Raw genomic sequence first — 22,889 nt, forward strand, 5'->3', positions numbered from 1 at the left:
CTTGATGTTTTGCAGTGCAGAGGGAGCATGCCTTGCTGCAAGCCTGGAAATGCAGACCCCAAATCTGTGTGGCTGCAGATTCAGGAGCAGGCAGGAAGCTCTCCCTGTCCTCACTCAGGCCTACAAGTGACCAAGACTTTGCAGCAGAAGGTGTGGAACCCAGAGACACAAAGCAGGTCAGTGGTCATCCTGTCACCTCTGGGGAGCAGGGATTCCTCTGCAATGAACTTTAGCAGTTCAGAGATGGTGTCAGGAAGCCTTTCATGGCTGATCACCACCAGGGAATGGCTGCAGGAAGGTTTAAGGGGATTAACATGATCCAGGAGCTACTTCCAAGAGGTTTTCCCCAACCAGAAAGCTGGTCTGCAGCACAAGAAGGGCCTAGCAGGGACCCTTGGCCTCATCGAGGGAGCACGGAGTCTGCAAGTCAAAAGGGGTCCAAAATGTGCCCTGGCCTGTAATGGTCCTCCCTCAGGACCTGCCACAGCTGTGCAAACCCAATGAGTTTCCACCAGTGCATCCCTCAGGATGCAAAGGGCAGCATTTTTGGGGAGAAAAAGCCAGTTCTGCCTAGCCATGTTCACAGCCACGTCTGCAAACTCCTGAATTCCCATGGCACTTCATTCCTACAGAAACAAGGACCCCAGAGGCTCCTCACTTTGAGCCATTACTGGGGACACCTGAGGAGCATGAGACCCTTCATGCCACCTTGACCTCCAGCCACCACACAAGGGGGGGGTCCTGTTCTGCAGCAACAACCCCAGCTACACATCCCTTCCCACCTACACCACCTTCACTAGGGCACTCCAACCACTGCAAAAGCAGCTTTGCCATGGTCTTTCAGAAGAGCGGATCCTACAGAGATGATCAGGGTCACCAGCACCCTAACCCTTTACCATCACCCTCAGCACCAGCCAGAGCCTTCAGCTCCCACAAAGAGCAGGGGCAGAGCTGAGAGCTGTGGTGCAGGACTGACCAGGGTGTGGATGCCCATCACAGCCTGCAGCATGGGCAGAGGCTGAGCTGAAGGTAGAAGGAAAGCAGAGCCTTTCCATAACCTCCTGGCAATCAGATTGGCCCCTGCCCTGATGGCTCATGGGTCCCAGGTGGCATCTCCTCAGGCTTTTTTTCTACCACTCAGCTGCTGACACACTGCTTGATGCCCACGCAGGAGGGTGCAGGAGGGACCTGGAGCAGGTCAGATGAGGGGGGTAGTAGCTTGGTGCATGGTCTGACCATCACACGTGTGCTCCATCACATGTCCTACAGCCATCACATGTCCTACAGCCATCACATGTATGCTCCATCATGCGTGTGCTCCATCCATCACATGTGCTACAGCCATCACATGTCCTACAGCCATCACATTCATGCTTCAGCCATCACAGGTGTGCTCCTACCATCACGTGTGTGCTCAGGCCACCACATGTGGGTTCCAACCACCACAGGCATTATTCCGACCATCATGTGTGTGCTCCAACCATCACACGTGTCCTTCATCCACCACATGTGTCCCCCAACCCCCATGTGCACACTCCAACCATCACCCACGTGCTCCAACTATCACATGCAAGTTCCAACCACCCAGATCTCTCTTAGGGAGGGCACAGACAAGTCCTATGCCCTGGAGAGGGGCTGGAGAGGCCCAGAGGATGGCGAGGGTGTTGTTGCCCCTGCACACACACTGGAGACTTCATCTTTGTTGAAACCTCCAGGCGTGCTCTTAATGTTACCTCTCTAATAATAATATTTCATCTGCCTGGTCTGATTAGGTTAGGCTCATTTGATTTTTGCAAAACACCTTTAATCACCTTGCGAATTCCCCATCATTACAAACTGAGCCACCACAAACATTATCGACAATCCGAGTTTTATTTTCAGCAATCTTTTTTTTTCATAGGCAAGAAAGACAGTTGTAAAAAAACATAATTTTAAAAATATGAACAAGACAGAGGCTGAGAAAACATTAACAAGGCCCTGTGCTTTCTGCTAAAGTGCCTTCATTTCATTATCATTAAATTTGCCTAGTAATTAGATTTCAGTGCATGAATATTTTAAAAAAAATGTAACAGACAGCCTGTCAAAAAAAAGCACTACAACATCAATTTGATAATTTTTTAGACAGAGACATTCATAAGCAATTAACACAGATTTCCTGGGGTTGGAGACTCTTTTTCCCTTTTTTCTTCCCTTTTTTTTTTTCCTTCCAGCCTTGTGTTCTTGACCTGAAATTAAAAGAAAAATAAAATCACCGTAAACATCAGCACTTTGTGCCATTTTTTCCTGGTTTGCTGACAAGATTCCAGTGCCATTTCCCCCTCGCTTAGCATGCTGGGGCGCTCCTCTCCCCTGCCTCCCACCCCAGCCTTGCTAAACACGGGCAGGCACAAGGTTGGGTCATCCATCAGACCTCCCCACTCCTGCAGGACCAGATTAAATTAAGGTTGCATGAAGCTTCTGTCTTGATCTTCAGGCATTTCTGCTGAAAACAGTGATTTTGATCACTATTTGCATAATTGTACAGCTACGTATTCACCGGGTCCCTAATTACACGATCCGTGTTTGACACCGCTCCTGACGTGGGGAGGCTTGTGAGGGGCACCAACCACTGCTCCAGCTCCAGGTGAACCCAGGATGATCCATCCCTTTCCCTCAGCTCCTCCCTGCAGGCTGGTGGCCACCTGACCACGGTGGGGACAGCCCTCCCCCCTTGTTTCGGGGGTGATGTGCGCTGAGAGCGACACCAGCCCCCCCCCAGTGGGTGGGATATCAGTCCCTGCCCTACAGCTGCCAAAACACCCTCCTGCAGGGCCATCGTCCTCCCATTTTTACCCACAGCCAAGCTCCAGCACCACCACCCTCTCTCTTGCCCATCCTGCACATTTCCAACAGGGCCAAAAGGTGGAAGGAAAACAGCATAGTCCCAAATTTTCACCCTTTTTCCCCTCCTCAGCCATCCCAGAAGAACCTCAGATGCCAGAAAGAAATCCATCTGGGAACTGTTTGCTGCTGTGATGCAAGGTCTGAGCTGGTTTGGAGGTGGGGGTAGCACAGAATAGGTTCAGTCCATGCCTGGAACTAACACAGACCCCAGGACACATTTCCCATACAGCTGATACAGTGTCACTGAACCCGTGGAGGTGCCCAGGAAGGAGCTGATTGCTCACCATCGGTTTCTTTCACCTGCACAGGGCAAGTTCCTGCTCCCTCCTGAATTCTTTGTTTGGAAAGCAGCAACATTTGTGGGGATTTTCATAGAATCATAGAACCATCAGATGGTTTGGATTGGAAGGGACCTTAAAGCTCATCTTGTTCCACCCCCCCTGCCTTAGGCAGGGACACCTTCCACTAGACCAGGTTGCTCCAAGCCCCTTCTAACCTGGCCTTGAACACCTCCAGGGATGGGGCAGCCACAAGCCATTTTATTTCAGACAAAGCTTCCAAAATTCCTGGGTTTAGTCCTAAATCAGGACCAACACCTGAAATACTCTAAAAAGACTGTGCATACCAAGTCCTTACTTCAGTGGAGCCCTTGGAATGCCAACAGCCCACCCAAACCCTGGCGTCAGGGCTGTGCTCTCTTACAGGAGCAACGTTTTACAGTAAGTCCCACCCAGGACAGCTCAGGGGTACTGCAGACAGGTAGCCAAAATTAACTTTTCAGGTGTTAAAGACCATAAGCCAGAGCTAAGAGGTGTGTTGGGAAGAGAAGACAATAACCAAAACCCCAAAGCCCAATTATTTGACCTAAACGTACGCGGATGTTAAAAACCCATGTCTATGTTATTTTTGATTATTGCTATCATCACGATCATCACCTCTGGCAAATTAGGAATACACAAAACAGCCACACACAAAGAAAATCCTGGACCTCAACTCAGGTCATGCCTTCCTAAAATCTCCTTTGCAAGGTTTTATCGGCAAGAGCAGGGAGTAGAAGCAGTTGGTACAAGCAGCTGAAAGACCAAATCAAAAGCATGTGAGCAGATTAAAGAATCAATCTCTCCGTTTGATGCAGAGGAAATCCCACTAATTATAAAGAAGGGGCTTATTTCCTGGAGTCACTCTGTTTGAAGTCATCAAAACTAGTAATACTTAATTACTCTACTTTATGGAATATATAACATCGAGGCCCTTCCCCACTCGCCAGCCCTCTGCTGCCCTCGCTGGCGCTGGGTTTCCAGGGGCTGTGGTGATGTTCCTCCTGTACCTATGCCCTTATTTATTCAAATGAAGCCCTTAACAGCCCTCACACGAGCCTGCAGGGGAGCATTTAAACACGCTTTAAAAGGAGGTTATAATGAAAAAAAAACCCGGAGTGATTTAGCCCTGTGAGTTACCTGGCTGTTCCTGCAAGCGTGTGTGCACTGTGCATGTGCCAGCAAACTCCTTCAGAACCAGGTCCTGAGGATTAAACCAAACTGAAGGTTTGCCTCATCCTAATCCTTGAAAAGGAAGGGGACTGGCAATGGTGTGACTGAAACACGGCCTCCACAAACCATTCAGACCCTGCTGAGCATCCTTTGAAGGGCCAAGAGCAACCTGCCAGCTTCTGTTTGTGGGTATATTTAGGTGACATCCATAGATAGGGGGAAAAACACGTTCAGGTGTCTTGAGGAAACCAAAGGAGGCACAGGATCTTCTCAGAATTGGGATAAAGATATTTAAAATTGAGGACTCTCATTCCTCATGTCTCCAGGTGGCTGTAGGGCAAACCTGGTCAGCATGTGCTTTGTCCAAGGACTGACAACCCTCAGCCTCATCAACCACCACAGTAACGCTTGAGTTTCTGACACTGGGTGATTACCAGGGAGGGGAATCATAGCTTCCAGAAAAAATAGCAATAATCATATTTTTAGAGGTTGAGAAAAACCTCGGAAAATGTGACCCAGGAGATTCAAGCAGGGAAAGGCAAGTAAGTTATTTTTTGCCAATCTTGGTGAGATCTCAAGGGGAGTTGAGTATTCCTGAGTGCATCCCTGGCACTGATGCTGCTCCCAGGACCTGAGTCCTCAAGCGAAGCTGTTCCTGGCAAGGGAGCAAAGCCTATGGGATCAAAACCTTCTCCCAGGATGCAGTGAGGCTCTTTAAGCCCATCACTCATCTAAAGGCACCTCCAGGGAGCAGTTTTGGTGAAGAGCTGCCCATTTCCATGGCTGGGTAGCACCAGATCAACCCAGGCGTGGGTTTGTCTTGCTCAGGCCTGCCTGGCTATGAGACTTTTTTAGAATTGCTCCTTTTCCAGCAAAGCTGGTAAATTTTGCAGAGGAAGGACAAGATCTCAGCTCTTCCTTCATCACCACCTACACACACCCACCTGGGGCTGCAGGAGCTGCACAGGCAACACTATTACTAGTGGCAATAATAAATCTGCTCCATCCTGGAGTTTCTCCCAAATAATGGAGTCCAGCTGGGGGAGCAAAAGGAGATGTGGAGCCATGTGCCACTGTTTGAAATTCTGCACATACCACCGGCAACAGGAATGTCCCAGGAATGCTGCTATGGAGTCATGAGGCCTCACAGCCAGGAACTGGGAGTGAAAAATGGTTTTTTTCCCTAAGATGGAAAGGGAAGAAATCTGCTAAACCCAGGTTTGACCTGACTGGGAAATGCAACTGGGCTCCAGACTAGCTCGGCTGCCCTGAAAAATCCCTTTTAAGATGTCTGAGCTTTGTGAAAGCCCCAAGCAGAGCACATCTCTAAAAACCCTCCACCTGCACGAGGCTCCTTGGATTCTGCTGCCAGTGGGAGAACAGGCAGGTGTCGTGCAGAGCAGCATCTGCAGAGCAGGGATTGGCACCTTGCTGCTCCTCTTGCTCTTGGCTGTGCCCTTCCTTGGTCCTTTTTTGCAGATCAGGCCCCAAAAGGGCCCCAGCACTGCTGGGCTCTTCAGGAGGATGGATGTGCAGTGAGGCATCCACACAGTTATGTGGGGTGAGAGCTCAGTTCCCAGCTCAGTGATATGTTTGCTCCAGGTGCCCAGGACTTCAAGGCCCCACTGGGACTTTTCCTTGGGTTTCTCCTTTGGAGAGCAAGAATCCACCTGGAGAAGCACAGCTCAGAGCTCTCTTCACTGCTTTTTGATGCTTGGGAGACATGAATCAATATATTTCCCTGAGCAACACAAAGAATTCCAGTATTTTGCCCATTGCAGGTGGTGGGAATAGTTCAGGGAGGACATGAAACAAAACTCTCACATCTCAGTCCCTCTGGACCCGAGAAATACCCACAATGAGCCTATAGCTGAATTTTTTGCCTCACTTCTGCAGCTCTAAAGTATCAAAGGAGGAAAAGAAGAATCCTCTGTGAGGTGAATGTCCCTATCTTTGCTGGCTGGCAAGAGACCAGCAAGGAAGGAATTTTTTTTTATCCGAAGAGGATTTCTAGGGCTGGACACATCCTTCCCTGACATCTATCGTGCCCCAGGCAGCAGTGGACCAGAGCCAGGACTGAGCCCTGGGTCTCCATCTCAACCACCAGAGAGAGGACCGGCTGCAGGTGGGAAGGAGCCTTGGCTGCATCCCCCAGAACTCCAGGCAGATGGATGGACTCGACTCCCTGGTTCTAGCCCTGTCCTAGGTCAGAGCTCTGTGCTCTGCTCCTGACAGTGGAGCACAAACTAAAAGCTTGGGAGCTGCTGCTGTGCCCTGAGGCCACAGGCAATGGACCTTTTCCCTGTGCAACCTCAGAACGTGAGCTCGAGCTAAGGTGGGTTTTATGCCTGGAAAACAAACACGTCCACAAAACCTAAACCTTCCTGAAAGTGAAGGACAAGGGCTTAAACTCTCTGCTCAGAGGGGTGTGGAAGGGGGTCCCCCTCCCTGTTGGCTCTCCCCAGAGGAAGGGGTGAGCCAGTCACCACCACCACCGTCGAGCGAGGACCTCGCCACAGCCTGGCCGAGGTCTGTTTGTCACTTTTCCTTCATTATTTGCAGTTTGTACACAGCGTCATTAGGGATTCATTCGGTTTCCCTAGCAGCAGGCATTAGTCTGGCTTCCCTTTCCCCCTTCTCTCGCCAGCGCCCTTTATTTTTAGTGTCTTATTTACAGTTTGACAGAGTAACTGTAACCCTTGCAAGCTACTCCAGCGGCTTTAATCGGGGGAATAATGAGTCCTGTCTGGCGATGAATAGAATTTAGGGGACAGATTGTTCCACACTCGCCCGGTGGGGTAATTTATTTATGTGCGCACTTGTCAGGAGGAGAAAGGGACGGGGGATCTGTATGCACCGAGGACACTGCCGGCGCTGAAAGGGAAGGGAGAATGGAGCCAAACGCCCCAGATCCCGCTGCCCCCCCTCCTCCCCTCCGGCAGCTGAATGCCTCCGGTGGCCGTGAACTTGGATGGGCCGAAAGCCCCATTCCCAGGCCCTCGGCACGTCAGCGGGGCCGCCGAGGGCCCGGGCTGCCGGCAGCGGGCTCGGGGCTCCAGATGGGTCCGGGCGCGGCGGGCAGCCCTCCCCGGCACTGCCCCGCATAGCCGCGGCGCGGGGAGCAGTCCCATAGCAACCGTACAGTAGCGGGAGCACAGCGGGGGGCTGGGAAGAGAGGCAAAGCCCTCGGAAAAATACAGGATGGGTCCAGACAATGGCCCTCTCTCATATCATAAATTACACGGCAGCAACAAAAGGCGACGGATCCTGCCCCCTTTCCCGCTCCCACAGCCCGTGCGCTCGCTGGGTGCCGTGGGCATCCTCGGGCACGGGGGCAGTGGTGGCATGAGGGGTTTCTGGAGGAGGGAGGTGAAGGTATTGCACCTCCCAGCTCTCAACATCTCCCTCACCCTTTCCCTCTCCCCTCAAAGTGCAATTGCCTTTGCTCGGCAGCATTCCTGCTTTCTGCTCCCAGATGCTCCCTGAGCATCCGCTGCCTCAGCACTGGAGTCGTCTGTCCCACCATGGCTGTGCTCCTTCAGCCAGTGCTGACCGTGTGCTGGATCAGAGAGAAGCGGCTCCTGGTCCAGAGGTGGGATGCTCTCTCCTTCTGCTCTCCAGGGAAAAGGCCCTTTTGCTCCTCTTTGCTCTCCCTGGCTCAAAGCCAGGAGCATTTTGCATCTAGAGATGACAGCTCAGTGTCTTCTAGAGGATGGCTGGGGCTGGACCAGACTCCACCGCAGCCATCCCTGGGCTCCTGTGCAAAGCAGGACAGTGGGATCCACCAAGCTCCAGGGTCTCCTCAGCCGGGCAATGGTCCCCCTTAGCAGAGAGGATTCACCCCAAGAAAAGGCAGGAGAGATGTGCAGGGGGTCTCTTTGCCCCCCCAACTGCCAGGCAGGATCAGACTAAAAGAGAGGGGGGGCTGAGGCTGAACCCATCTGCACTTAGACATGGAGGTGCTCCAGCTCCATCTGAATTTGTTGCTGGTATTCCTTAAACCTCTCCCTGCTTGGCCCAGCTCCCACCTATGTTTGGCACCTTTCCTTTCCCAAATAGCCTCAAAGAGAGCCCACAATTACACTTTCTACCTAAGTTTAAAGTTTGCTAGTGTGGCATCAGGATGCTCTGGCTCTGGCAACACCCTTTTCACACCCATTTTGGCTGCAGGGGATTTGCCTTCACTACTCTGTCAGGCGAGCCAGGACTGAAACGGTAGCAGACTCCAATCCCCATTACCAGCAGCCACGTTGATTCCTGGGGTTTTACCAGTTTAGTGGTGTACTGAGAGAGATGCTTAGAGATGGGTGAGCTGCATAAGTCTGGGAGACATCCAAGCAAGCACCCCCACACACCTCACCCAGCCCAGGTTCTTCTCTGCAGGTGAGGATGCTACAAGGACCACAAGTTCTGGCTACATTAGACTCCAAACCATGAAATCGGGAAGCTGCCGGGTGGCAGAGAGGATTAAGCCAGGCAGAGAGCACTTGTGATGTCATCTCCAGGCCATGGAGCAGAGAAGTGCCAAGTCTTCTCTGTATCTCCACTGTCTGGAAGAGAATCCATACAATGCTTCTGGCACTTCGCCACCGCAGCCCGGGGACCAAAGGCAATGTGCTGATTTCTTCTGCCCGATGGTTCCCACCGCCCAGTCCCATGGTTGGAGAGAGCCCTTGGCCAGCACACAGGTGTCTAGAGGGTGGAGACAGTGTCTGCCCAGACCCCCAGACAGGACCTCACCCCAGGGACCCTCCACCAGCTCCCAGCCAAGGGACACTCTCAGCCCAAGAGCCTGTTCCAGGGAACACCGTTCCTTTGGCAGAGAGACCGAGAACTCTCCTTGTTTGGCCGAACCCAAGGCGAGTCCTCACATACACTTAAAAAACGCAAGAAAAGGTCTTTGCACCAGGAGCCTGTGGGGCTTTTTCTGCCCCAGGCAAGGGCTCTGGCGGGTGGGCAGCCCAGCCCTGGGGTCAGAGGCAGCCCCTGCCCTGCTCCATCCCAGCTCAGGGGCAGAGCGGTGACGATCGCAGGGAGACCTGCGGGGCTACATCAGGCCTGGGGAGGGGGAAAACCTCCTCCTCGGGGTACAATGACTGTCTATTCTGCTGATCACAAGCCTAATCCTCTTTGGTTTTTAATTGGCATTTGGGCTAAGCTGATTTAAACCTCTTCACCTTGTTGGGTCCCCCCCTCCCCACTTCTTTCTTTTCTTTTTTTTTCCCTTTTTTTTTCTTTTACACCAAATAACAACGCTGCCATCACCAAGTCCCCGGCACAATGACAGCTTTGTGCGAGGGCGAGAGGAGAGGAAAGGGGAAGGGAGGGGGAGAAGGGAAATGTGCTGAACCCACTCGGAAACAATGAGGAGTTTGTGATTCAGACTTGACCACTGGCAAAGGACCCGCTTCAGCTGCGCCTCAATAATAAACACACTGTCCCTTCCCAGCACCTCTCCCCCTGCCCATCACCTCCTCCTCAGGCCAGCTGCCCACCGGTGTGGGCTCTACCTGAGGTCCCCATCCCTCAGGGGATGCAGTTTCCCCGTGCCCCAGTGTGACCTGCCAGAGAGGTGCCCACGTCCCATCCCAGTCTCACCAGCAAGTGGTCCCTGGGGTGTTGTGCAGCAGTGGGATGGGGATGTCCCGGTGTCCTCTCCACCCATCCATCCCTGAGCTGGTGCTGTGTCCCCACGTCGAGGCTGCTCAGCAGCCCTGCTCAGCCTGGACGGACGCTGGTGCAAATCATGATCTAAGTCGTGCTGCAGGCCGGGGTCTGCTGCTTGGAGGAGGAGGAGGAGGAGAGTGCATGTGGGATCAGCCGTGGTGAGGGGCTTCTGCTGAGGGTCCCACAAGGCAGGTCCTGTTGTCAGATCCCCGTAGGCAGGGGCTCATGGCTTTTGGAGGGTGGGGGTTTCCATATAGCCCCCACTCCTGGGTTCATGTGGTAACGAGCTGATCTGAGCTACAACGAAACACAAGAGAAACACCTTTATTACCCCCTTTCCATTTAAAAGGTAGAAAAAACTCCCCAAAGACCTTAAAGGAGCCCTTTGTTCCTGCATGTGGGACAGACATCTCTCCCGGGGTTTGGGAATAACAAACCAACAAACCCACAAGAACAGATGTTAAGTACAGAACAAAATCCCTGGATGGTTGAGACTTTGGGCCAAGTGGTCAGCAAGGAAGGTGCTGGTGACCACAGAGCTGGTGACCACGGAGCTTTTGGCCCCTCTTTTTCCCAACAATGTGGTCGCCGTGGGCAAGCACCAGTCCCCAAACACTTGCCATAGTGACACTCGGCCCATCTCAGCAGAGTGACAGTGCCAGAGCCTGGTGTAAGAGCTTAGGGAAAGCCTATAAAACATTAAATTTTTTTTAAAAATCCACTTACCAGGATATTCCCTGTGAACTTTCACGGGGGACAGAGACCTGCGACTCGTCGGTCAGAAAATGAGCTTCACATGGGATGAACTCACGTCCTCCCTGACAGGAAGAGAAAGAAAAGTGGATGGGAACACTTTAAATGTCAGCCCCATGTTCCCTGTCTGCATTACACCTGGACAGGGAGATTACAGCCACTTTTCTGGCAGGAAAAGGGAATAAGGAAGAGAGAAGAAAGTTGGAAAACTCTCAGCATCAGGGCAGGTTTACAAATCTGAGATGCCCCAGTGGAGCTTCTGCCCCGTGGGGAGCGAGAGGAGCCGGGATCTGCTCCGGGGGGATTTGAAATGGGGGAAAGCTCTCACTGCACCATTCCCTGCCCCCGGCAAGTGTGGGGCCAGCCAGCATCCTGCTGTGGCCACGGTGGCAAAGCCAGCCCCAAGTATTCAGGAATGACAAGGCAGGACCAAACCCCATAAATCTAAGGCAAAAACCCACCTTTATTTATTCTTTGCCTTCAGGGAAGCTGTGTTCTCCAGGCTTCCCTCTCTGCCCAGGGCAGTGGCTGCAGCACCAAGGCCGAAAGCTGAACCCAAACCCAGAGCACCCTGTGGCCCCTGCTTGGGGGGATTTATCCTGATTGCCCCAAGCACTTCCCCCCCAAGCCCAGGGACACCACCGGTGGGAGCCACAGCAAGGGAAGAGGCTTGGGATGTACTCTGTGCTCTGCAGGGTTCCCCCTTGCTGATGCAGTAGGAACCAAGCGGGAAAGCTCCAGCACTGCACATCCCTGCCTAAAAATAACAAAACCAGGCAGCCCTGACCCTTGTGCTGCCAGCCCCTGCTCCAGGCTGCTTTGGAGCATCCCTACAGAATTGTTTTATATTTTAATAATGTATTAATATTCACTTTGTATATTTTTCCTCTGTGTAAACTCTGCTTTCAGTTGTGGCTACTCACAGGCTACACATCGATTTAGACACCCAGTACAGAACTGACGTGGCTTGTTTAAGAGAGGAAGGGCTCAGGCCAGAGAAAGAGCCTGTTCTCCCGTCCATTAGCCCCATAAATCATTTATAACGCTACAGAAATCAGAGACAATCCAATTCTGTGGAAATTCAGCAACGGGGAGCCCGAGTGGCACTGATGGGACCAGAGCAGGGACACCCAGACCCATCCTCTCCTTCCAGCCCCACTTCCAACCCACTAATGTGCCCCATCCCAGGGAAAGAAGGAGAAAAAAAAAGGAAGAAAAAAAAATAAATCCCCCAGCATGGACTGAAGTTTATAAATAAAATCAGTGAGAAATGGGCTAAGTAGCTGCAGCTTAGCCCAAGAGCTAAGAGCCTTAGTGCATTTTTGCAAGTTTTAGGGAAGTATTTCCCATTCCTGACTAAGCACGTTTGGCAGGCGGAGCAAGCGCGTGGCCACACACCCTTCACAGCTCGAGCTAAAGGGGTACGACTGTGACAGTCACCCCTTCCCCAATCCCTTCCCACCTCACAGACCCCACCAGGGACCAGGATTGAGACGAGCCCAGCCACGGTTCCCCACGGGGCCACCCCCAGCCAGGTGTGTTCGGGGCCCCACCGTCAGCCCACTGGCAAAAAATGTGATTTATTTTTCTTCTAAGGATAAATTTCGAGGTGGTTTTAATCTGCTTTCAAAATTCCCGTCACACCAGGGTTAAACTCACTCAACATATTTAGGCTTTTAAGTTTCCAGGTCTCATGGCAACAGAGGGATGGGGAGAAATTAAAAAGAACAACTAACGCTCACCTAACCCACAAGCCTCTCACAACAGGTCTTCAGATAAAATACCCCAGAACATTTCAAGTGCTGTAGTAAAATTAACCAGTTCACACCCCACCAGGTTCTATGAGGAGATTTTTCGCCTCTCTCATATTAACCTGAGCACAATAACTTTGTGCTCACAGATCATCTGGACTAGGTGAAGTCTCTCACACCTCAGCCCATCATGCACAAGGAGGGGATGGAGTCACTCATGATTCACATTGATTTTTTCCCCCCTTTCCTGAATGGCCACAAAATGGTTTCAGCAGCAGAAAAAATGAGGCCGTTGAATTTTTCTAGTCCAAAAGAAGGAGGAGGGGTAAAAAAAAATAATTAAACAGCTGTTTCACTAATGCTATCATAGTACACAAAGAATGAAATGTCATCCATTGCATCGAGGAAAAAATCCTACAGCCGAGCCTCAAGCCCCACAATGTCCCCAGGAGGGCATTCCAAACAATAATTATAAAAAATCTGGTGAAAAAAGGACCACGCACTCGCCTTTGGTGCCGTCCCCATTGCAGAAGACGAGACAAGAGGAGGTTGGTTTGGGGTTGGGGTCGGTGCCTCGTGCGTGACCCGGGGGGTTTCGTGGCTGCGACGCCCTGAGCTGGGAACAGGGACCAGGGAAATCCGCGGCCGAGGCCGGGACGAGCCCCGCGGTGCTGAGGACACGGGACCGGGGGCACCACGGGCAGGATCCATCCCCGCCCGCGGGATGCAGCCGGGATGGAGCCGGGATGGAGCCGACCGCGTGGCGAGGAGCAGGGGAAGGGAATCAGCCATTTTACACGGCAGTGCCTAAAATGGTGGCTCCCACCTTCTCTCCTTCCCCTCTGCCGCCGTTCCAGCACGCATGCACCCGCGGGGAGGGGAGGGAGAGGGGCCGCAGCCCCCCGCGCGAGAGGGCGCCGGGAACAGGAGCCAAGATGGAATTAGAGGCAGAAATTAGAGGAGGGGAAAGGGGGGGAGCGGGAAAGGATGCGCTTCGCCTCGACACGGCCCATCCGCCCCTTGGTCGGCTTTGTGCGTCCTGCGGAAAGAGAGGCAGGAAGGCATCGAGGGGGGAAAAAATGGGGGGAAAGAAGGGGGGAAAAAGAGCATTTGGGCGAGGCTGGCGAGGGGCAGGGATGCGCGTGGGGTGCAGGGAAAAATCTTCCCTTCTTTCTTCGCCGACCCCCCTTCGCCCTCCCCGCAATCCCGCTTTGACTTTTCCCACAGAAGTAGCCAACCTCCAAGAATGCAAATGACATTCATTATGCAAATGCATGCAAATCAGGTTTAACTATCGGAAGAAGGGCTCGGAATTTCTAATGGGTTAACTCTTTCGCGCGCGGCCAGGATAACAAGAGCCCCGTGTCTTCCTTGGGGCTTTGTGTTTCCCAATCCATCCCAGGCACCCCGATCCACAGCCCTCGGTGGGCACCGTGGGCCCTGGGGAGGGTCTTGGGTGGAACAAAGCATCAGGAAAATACCAACAACAACAGACAAACCCCATTGGCGTGGGAGCGGCTGCCCTTCGATAAATGTTCTGGCAGGAGACAAGACAAAGCAGGCTTAAATGAAGAATTAAGGAAAAATGGAAATGGATAGAAAACAAAAAAATAAACAAAAAATAAAAGCAACGGCAAACCCAGGAAAAATAAAATTAAAGAAAAATAAAAAAATAGAAAGGAAAATAAAAAAATTTCAAAAGAAAATTAAAAATTTAAAAGGAAAATTAAAAAAATAAAAAAAAAAAATTTAAAAAATTAATTAAAAAAAGGAAAAGGAAAGAAAAGAAAGGGAAGGGATAAGCAGGCCACTCTCAGCAGAAGGTGAAACCTTCCCTGTGGTGCGGCGAAAGGTTCTGGCAGCCACGAGGGTTCTGCTGTTCACACCCAACCCGCTCACCAGGGTGGGCACGGAGCCACCGGCTCTTCGTCCACTGGAAACAAAGTCACAAAACGCACCAAGATCCCGTTCTTCTTTTTTTTTTCCAGCTTTTTTCAGTGAGGAAAAAAAATAAATTATGGTTTCCCCCGGTGCTGAATGAGCCTGTTGTCCTCCAGGGAGGGAGAGAGGAGCAGAAGGATGGCAGAGGTGGCACAGGCCCCCCGTCCACATCCCCGTGACCCACCTGGCATCTCGGGATGCTCAGAGTGTATTGGGAACATACACAGCATCGGCGTGGGATCACTGCCCTGCTCCTCCAAACCTTTGGAAAAACCCCGATGCCCAATCCCAGCCCCAAAAACACAAAGGCCCCTGTGCTGGGAACTGAAACAGGAAAATTCTGGGTGCGTGGCCTCATGCTCACCAAATGTTGGGATTGCAGGAATTATAACTATTACAATGGCTGTAAAGTGGAGAAATAGATGCACTGCAGAATTCTAAACATTTTGTAGCAATGCTGTGTTGATTAGCAATAATTAAGCGGTTTAGGATTATTGCTGTGTTTGGCTAAAAATTATTCCTCATTTTTTCTGAAATCTCCTGATTATTCTGTTGTTTTCTATACCTCCTTTTACATTTGATTTTTTTTTCCCATCTAATTAAAAACTCTTGTTATTTAATCTGGAAGCTATTGAGAACAGGAGAAATAATCTGTGCAATGGCAAGAATTTCCCAAATTTTAGGGGTTTGGTTAGAGACACCATAAAAATCATTGTTTTAGAGTCAATCTGATGTGCTCTGAAATGCAAAAGCCCAGAACTACTGGTCAGTAATAAAAAAAATAAATCCTTTTGTTTTGTTAAGGTGGTCCCAGGCTGGTAAGGCCTCTGCAGAGTGTAAAATATACTCAAGGTTTGCACTTTGGAAAATTAAAAAAAGAGCAAGCCCTTTCCCTACCAAAAAAGAAAAAAAAAAAAGGGTGAGGGAAAATAATAAAAAAAAACCCAAACAAAGAATAATAATTTTTTAAAAAAATAAAGCACCTGCAATTTGGTTTCTTTGTCTTCTGCCCCCCAGCCTGCAGAAGCAGAAGCCTTGCTCTGCTCCACTCATCTCGTTTTGACTCCAAGCCCCAATTTCCAAGTTCATGCATCATTCCAAAACTGGAATTAGGTGGTTTTGTTTTAATAATTATTGTGAAATATATTTCTTAAAAAAAAAAAAGGAGGCAAGGAAAGCCCAGTCCTGTGCAGCAGAAGGGCTGGGGGGTGCTGGTGGGCACAGCCGTGCCCGGGCACAGAGCTGGCGCTGGCAGCTGCTCCTCACTAATGGCTAATGTGCAACTGCCTCACCCTGGCGTGGGGCTGAGGGGACAAACGCCTTCCATGCTGCCTCATGAGCACCCAAACAGCACAGAAATTGTTGTTTCCCAGGAAAATAACAAGTCAGGATGCACTTAACAGATACCTGGTGTCACGGGCACCCCCGGAGCTGCGGCAGAACGGACCTCGGGCTGCAGGACAGAAAACCAGTGTTGGGGTTTAGCACAGTGTTAAGTTAAGGACTGGTGCAGAAATTGCTGAATTTAAAAAGTCCCAAGTGGAGTCACGTGAAAAGGGGTTCGGCACCAGCTCCCAAAGGGATTTTAAAATTTTTACTAGTTTTTTTATTTAAAAGGCCCCTGTTCATTCACCTCTTTTTGCCTTTTCTTCTCTGTCAGGTTTCACTGCTCACATCCACATCTGTTTCAAACCCAGTTGTTCTGCTTTTCCCTATTCTTGATGCATCTCTTTGGCCCTGGAAAACTCCCGAAGGCACCTGGTCGTGGCCTTCGGGCACAGGGTGAGAAAAGAGGTGCTGTGGGCATTTGCAGCCTCTACATCAGCCCATCAAAAAATTCAACTTTCAAAATGTTTTAATCCCTTGGTATTAGAAATAAACTGCCAAGTAACACTCTCCAGGAGTGTTTATCCACACAGAGGGTGGAATGGAGCCTGGCAGCTTCCACAGCTATTCCTTGTGTGGAGGGACCTGTAAGATCACAGGAATGAGGGAAAAACAAGAGAGGGGTAAAAGTTACAAAGGAAACATATTTCTTGTCAATAATTTCAAGCAGCTTCTCAGTGAGGTGCAGGGGCTGCACGTCCCATGGGAGATGAGCGACGGAAGCAAAGTGACTCCATACAGCCACTTTCTTCCCCATTTCTCCCACCAGCCACTTGAAAAGCCACTGTCCAACCTTTCCAACATGCCAAGGAGTTTTCTGCCTCAAAAGTCCTATTTTCCCCCAAACCCCTATGTTCCCTCCTTGCCATAGGGGTGTTTTCCAGGTGGGATGCTCTGGGCTTCACATGGCCCTGCTGTGGGGAAAAGACAGGCTGGGAGAAGGTACTGCTGGTCCTTGAAGGAACCCAGCATAAGATCACAAAAGGCAGGGACATATGGAAAACGCCAGATCCTTGGAATGGGACGTGGTGCAGCAGGAACACCACCAGGAGTGACAGTCCCAGGTGCCCCAAACCAGCCTTCCCAACGGAGAAGAGTCTGGGCAAAACTGTGTGGCAAAACTGCTGTGGCAAAACCTTTCGGTTTTCTTACCAGCAGGACATCTGTGGGTGTTTTAAGGAAGATCTGAGGTTTGGACTATTCCAGACAGCAGAAGGCTTCCCTCCTGCTCGCCCACACCATCACTGGTCCTGCCAGGAGTGACCAGGGGACAATCCTGCACCAAGCACTTTTAGGGAGAATCTCAACTTTTCCTCACTCCTGTTTAAGGGCAAGAGGAAAAGAGAAATTTTGCAGCAGCCATTCAAACCACCTTGTGATAGTTGATGCTCATCACCTCTTGGAATGCAACGGGATGTGGAAGCGCCCTTGGACCATGAAACAATTTCCATTGGGGAAATTTGGAGTTTGATTATTGGGCCTTAAAAAAAACATCAGTCAGAGGCTCTCGATACTGTTATTTTTGGAAACAAGGGCTCTCGATACTGTTATTTTTGGAGGCAGGGGCTCCAGATACAGTTATTTTTAGCTGGTTTAAACTCATCTCACCAAGCCCTTTTTTTAAAGCCAGCTCCCCAACCTTGCAGGGCCAAAAATTTATTTTTTTTTTGCCAGACTCAATTCTCCAGTGACTGGGGCTGCCGATAACGTTCTAAAAAAAAAAAAACCTACCCCCTCCCCCCCCCCCAAAAAAAAAAATCAATCCCACCACCCTTTTTTTCTAATTTTCCCAAAGAACCCGAAGGCGTGAGCACTGAGAGTCAAATTTGCCCAGGACCCGCGTTCCCTAAGAAAGCAGGGCTCATTCGCCTTCCACAAACTCCGCAGTGGCAACAAAAGTCCCTTTCAAGCCCTTCCAGACGCAAGTCCTTCAGCTCAATTAGTCAGGCACACAGAGACACAAAAAAGCCTCCCATTCAGGCCAGTGGCTGGCTGTGGAGGACAAGGGCGAAGAAAGGATCTTTCTCCCACGCTTTCACTGGGTGTCATAACAAGCAGAAAGCCCTCTTACGGGGGGATTATTGGAGATAAGAGTCCGATGGAGGGGTTGGGGCAGGAGCTGGGGCTGCAGAAGGAGGGGAGGAGGGGATGGGGATGGGGTTGGAGGTTGCAGCTCCCAAGGTCGGGTGAGCACGGCCGCCGACGGCATCGCACTCTATCAAAAATGTTTAAAAAAAAACCCCGATATTCCCCCCACCCCGCGCACACACGCGCAGAGTAATCCCGGTTCTCCATGGCAACCCGCGCCGTGGCCATCCCTTGCACCGGAGGAGGGAGACAGCTTTGCCTTCTCTCCGGCCTCTCGGCCGGCTTGTTCTGGTGCTGGCAGAGCCTTGGCTGAGGGGGCAGAGTGGCCAGGCAGCACAGCCAGGCTTCCTCCTGCTCCCCACCTCTCCAAAAATCAGTGGTTTTCTAGAGCAAAGAGCACCAAGGAGATGCACAGCTCGGTAGGAAAGCTCTCCCTCCAAAAACCCACCCCGCCCTGCTGATGCTCCTGCAGGTGGATGGGTTTAAGGTTAAAAACAACTTTTGTTCATTAAAAACAAAAAAAAAAAGAGAGACAGAGAGAAGAAGAAGAAGAAGAAAAAAGAAGTGTTTGTTAGTGTGTGTTAGTGGGTTTTGCTGTTCAAAGCCAAAACAAAGAGGAAGATGGGAGAAAATTCTCCAGAGAGTGGGGTTTGTCTGCAAAATTGTGGGGTGGGGCAGTGGCCCAGGGCCATCCATCCCCCATGGTCCCTGTCCAGCCCAGCACAGCATCCAGAGACCTCAAACCTCCCACCAGCCAGAGGGGTTAATCCTGTACCTCCCCACCAGGCCCCAGCGGGGAGAAAATTCCTGGATACTGACAGTGCCCTGCAGGATTAATCAAAGTTCCTGAGTGAATTACGTGCCTAATTCCCTTGAACAATCCAAGTTATATTATTAATTCCCCATCACTCTCCCATTGACTCTATAGGTGGCTGTGGAGGCCAGTGCCCCTCCATCTCTTTTCAAAGGTATGATTCCTCTCCCAAAACCAGGGCACAGAGGCAAATTCAAAGCAAATGCCAGAAAATTGGGGGTATTTTTCCTCCTGCTCAGCCCCAAGCCCCCACCAATTGCCACAGAGGGATTGCCACCACTTGTGGCACCGTGGAGGGCCAGGTGACAAGAACATCCAAGTTCAGCGACATTTTACAAGGATCAGGGAGGGGATATAAACTCTCCAGCTCAGGAATGGAAAGCCAAGAAACTCTCTTGGAATACATTATCCCATAATTGTAGGGTTTCAAGCACTTTCTTCCCAAGCAGCTGGTGCCTGCTGATGCCAGAGGAAGGTTATTTGGCTCTGGCACATTCCTGCCCGGTTCAGCCCAGGAATCCCTAAAGCAATCCACTCCTAAGAAATACTGTGAAAGATGAGTATTTCACTCTTACCTAAAATAGCAGAAATTTACTAAAAGCCAGAGGAGGAGGGACAGATGAAACAAAGCAGATTCCCCAGGGAGAAATCTTCCTCCTTGCCAAAGAGCACCCAGTGCCTCCATAAGGGTGACAAGGATCTTGGGGACCCACTTTCCCCTCCCCAGAGCTCCCATGCTGATCCAGCAGAGCTTTTGTGGGTTTTTTTCAAAGGACGTGTTCTGAGCTTCCAGCAGGCAGGAACCTTCTGAAGGTCAAATTAAACCTGGTTTACCTGCCTTGACCTAAACACCACAAGGCCACAGGATGAGCCAAACAGGCCCCTTGAGCCACACACAGGTCTTGAGGCCAGGCCATCCCACCACACCAATGAGTGTCCAGTGTTTTTCATTCCCCACACTTATTAATCTGCCTTTTTTTCTCTTTTTCCTCTGAGAGCCTGAATTTTCTCCCTGTCCCAAAGCAAGGTCCATCTCATATCCTCCGCCTGCCTGTAAAAATTCTTCACACGAGACCCAGCAGATGCACCCAGTGCGGATGCTCCCTCCTCCTGCTCCAGCATCCTGGCACTACCCCCTTTGTCCCTGCTCCAGCAGTACTAAAACCCCTGAAAGTAGAATTACAATGATTTTTACACCTAGCCTGGGCTGTCAAAGCCAGAGCTCAGGCCGCAGCCGCCACTGCTGGATGAGGATTACACAGCTTAGCTGTACAGTTACAGATGCCAGGTCCAAGTCTGGTCTCAGCTGTAGCAGGATAAATCCTGGAGTTATTCAGCGAGTAAGAGACTGTGATCCACTGATAACCAGAGATGGACTCAGCCAGGAGCACCGATCCAAGACCTCCCCGTTAGCTTTACAGACCTCAGTACATGCAGACACCCCCCACCTGGAATCTCAGCCCCAGGATTCGGGGGGTCCGTCACAGCAGCTGGCACGGGGCTCCTGAACCAGAATTTCTCAGGGCCACCACAGCTTTGCCGGCAGCAGATCCCGCCCGCTCCCGGCGGCTGCCACCCCTTCCCCTGCTCTCGCAGCGAGAGAGGCTGCGAGCAGGGAGGTGTCGGGACTCACACGCACACGTCCCTTTCTATATCTGTCCCTGAAAATCCCGCAGGGCAAGCCGGAATGCGGCCCCAGGACTATTTTTAGGGGCCCCCCGTCACGCTGGCAACGCTGTCACACAAGCCCGGGCCTGCAGAACCTCCCGCCGCGGCGGCGGGCGGCGCGGAGAGGCGAAGCTGCCGGCGCGGGCGGCGAGAACCGCGGCTCCGCTTTCACATCCGATCACCCCGGCTGCATCTGAGCGACCTGCCCGCTGGCGCCCGTCTCCTCCCAGCAGCCCGAAGACCACAGAGCTCATCATTTTCCTTCCAGCTGTACCCTCCTCGGGGCACTGCCACCCGCTTCCCCCCTGGCAGGGTGTAGTGAGAGCCACCCGGTCTCGTTTTTGGACACTCAGCACCACGTTTGCAGCTTGGAATATTAAGAAATCCCCTCTCCCTCCTGCTCCTGCCGTACAGAGACCAGCGCCGGCTACTCTAAAACCGTCACAGGGTGGTGCAAAGCACCTTGCAAAGCGCTATGGGTCGGTGGCCAGACCCATCGGCAAAGCCACGGTGGGGACAGGGCCGAGATGACCCTGCCCGCACACCTCCTCGGGTCTGTGCTCCGAAACGGGGGACGCCGGGGCCCAGAGCCCAGACGGTTAATTCCGAGCATCGCCCCAGCCTCCGTTCCCACACACCCGCCACTTGCTGAAATTAAAGCAGGGCCTGATCTGATTCCTATGGCGGCTTAGCGCGCCCACTCAGCCGGTTTATCATAATCCCGACATAAAAATCGTTCCCTTGAAAACGCTCAGGGGTTTGAAGCCCTGATTGTTTGAAGAGGAAAGACTCTGTTCTCGGCACAAAGACGTGCTCCCCTCTCAGCCCCGGTCCAGCGGCTGGAGGCTTCAATCAGCATTTTGACCCCCATAGGTACCGATGGCAGGAAGCCTCATGCTTTGCTTTGGCACAGAGATCCCCCCCAAGCCAGTCCCGACCAGCTGGACCACACACTACACAACCTTGACACCCCAAAACCAGCAGAGCTTTGAAGAGCAGTGCTGGGAGCAAGTCACTGCTGGCTGCCAGCCCTGCCGTGAGAGCACCTTTAAAAACCATCCCCTCTCCCACCAAATCTGGATGCAACTGCTTGGAGGAAGGAATAATATCTGTATCTGTATAGATACACACATATTCCTATTGTATCAGCATGATTTCTTTGTGGTGGCACTGCAGTGCCATTCCACACCTGCCCAACCCACGGCACATGGGACTGTGCCGAGAGGGAGATGCTGGGGAGAGAAAGGGACAACATGCTCTGGGGAGACCTAGAAGGCTTGAGCCATCAGGGCCTCCTATTGTTTTCAGCTGAAAACTGGAAAAGACCAGCAGAAAATTCCTTCAGTGGGGAAATATCTTTTTTCCTCCAACACCAAACAATCCTGACTATTTAAAAATATTTTTTAACTATTCTTCGTCATTTGAGGGTGAGAATTTTCTAATATTAAATATTAAAAAATATAAATATTTTATCCATCACAAAATAAAAGTTCATATCCACTGGCAGCACCAACCAGCATGAGTATTTCTGCACTTTTGCCAGTCCCCTGACTCACAGCACATCGTTCATATGATGAGAGTGGTGTGAAAGGGCTTTGGACTCAGCAACAAAATGCCCTGCTGCATTTCTGTATCCTTGGCATAAGCATTAAAGACAGGAGCTAAAGGGGATTTATTGAATGAAATTAATAATTTTCAATAATTATGTTTGTATAGGCTTGTTCTCCACAATGACTCACCGAATCATGGAAAAATTAGTATTGCATTTGCTCCTTTTTTTTTTCCCTGCTCCAAGCTGCTGCTAAGCAAGAGAAGGGATGTGGAGAGCTGATCCCTTGCTCCTGAACATGCGAGTGTGTCTCCTATTAATGTCTCCAACAGTTATACGGCCAGAAGGGAGAACAGAGTAGACAGTGCTGAGTGTTAACCAGTCAAATCATAGTGTCCAGGCAAGCTTAAATGGCCACATGTAAACTGCAATTTGGATCAATGTCATACCAATACACGGGGCTTACTGCTAGTGCACTCCAGGAGCAAATCAGAGAGAAAAGGGGGAAAAAAAATAAAAATCAGCTCTTTGCAAGACTATCCTAAAAGCCTTTGAGAGAGCCAAGCTCGCAGCCATGCAGCCAGTCTTGCCACTGGGAATGGCCACCCCCCACAACAAAAATCCAAATTAAAAAGGAATCTCCACCCAGACGAAGAGCAACACGCTCCGACAGCACCCACAGAGCCCACGGGCCACGGCAAAGCTCGTGGCACCGGGACCCCCAAGGACCCACCGAACGGTCAAGGGGCAGCGAGTGGGGTGAAACTGGTTCCCATTCACCCTGCCAGGCTGGGAGCACAAAGGGATGGGTGGTGACCAGGAGATGCTTTAGCCCCATGGTGTCACCACGTCCCTGAACGGGGAGAGTCACAGCCATTTTAAGGGGAGTTTTTTGCAGC

General features: G+C 51.3%; 1 long non-coding RNA gene across 9 annotated transcripts in view; it reads right to left on the bottom strand.

Annotated features, from left to right (window-relative positions):
* Positions 1-1,853: 1,853 nt before the first annotated feature.
* The window catches only part of LOC135403954 (uncharacterized), a 29,747-nt gene continuing 8,711 nt past the window's right edge, over positions 1,854-22,889 (bottom strand). For 5 of the 9 annotated variants that reach the window (XR_010425529.1, XR_010425533.1, XR_010425530.1 and 2 more), the window contains 3 exons: positions 10,767-10,858; positions 9,972-10,337; positions 1,854-2,225 (listed from right to left, as the gene is read on the bottom strand). This is a non-coding gene — a long non-coding RNA (uncharacterized LOC135403954). Of the gene's footprint in view, positions 2,226-9,971; positions 10,338-10,766; positions 10,859-13,370; positions 13,390-14,669; positions 14,689-15,892; positions 15,939-22,180; positions 22,200-22,889 lie in introns of those variants that run through there. The other 4 variants (XR_010425532.1, XR_010425535.1, XR_010425537.1 and 1 more) reach the window with 4 other exon arrangements.

This window comes from Pseudopipra pipra, chromosome 29 (assembly GCF_036250125.1).
Source record: "Pseudopipra pipra isolate bDixPip1 chromosome 29, bDixPip1.hap1, whole genome shotgun sequence".
NCBI classification, from domain to species: domain Eukaryota; kingdom Metazoa; phylum Chordata; class Aves; order Passeriformes; family Pipridae; genus Pseudopipra; species Pseudopipra pipra.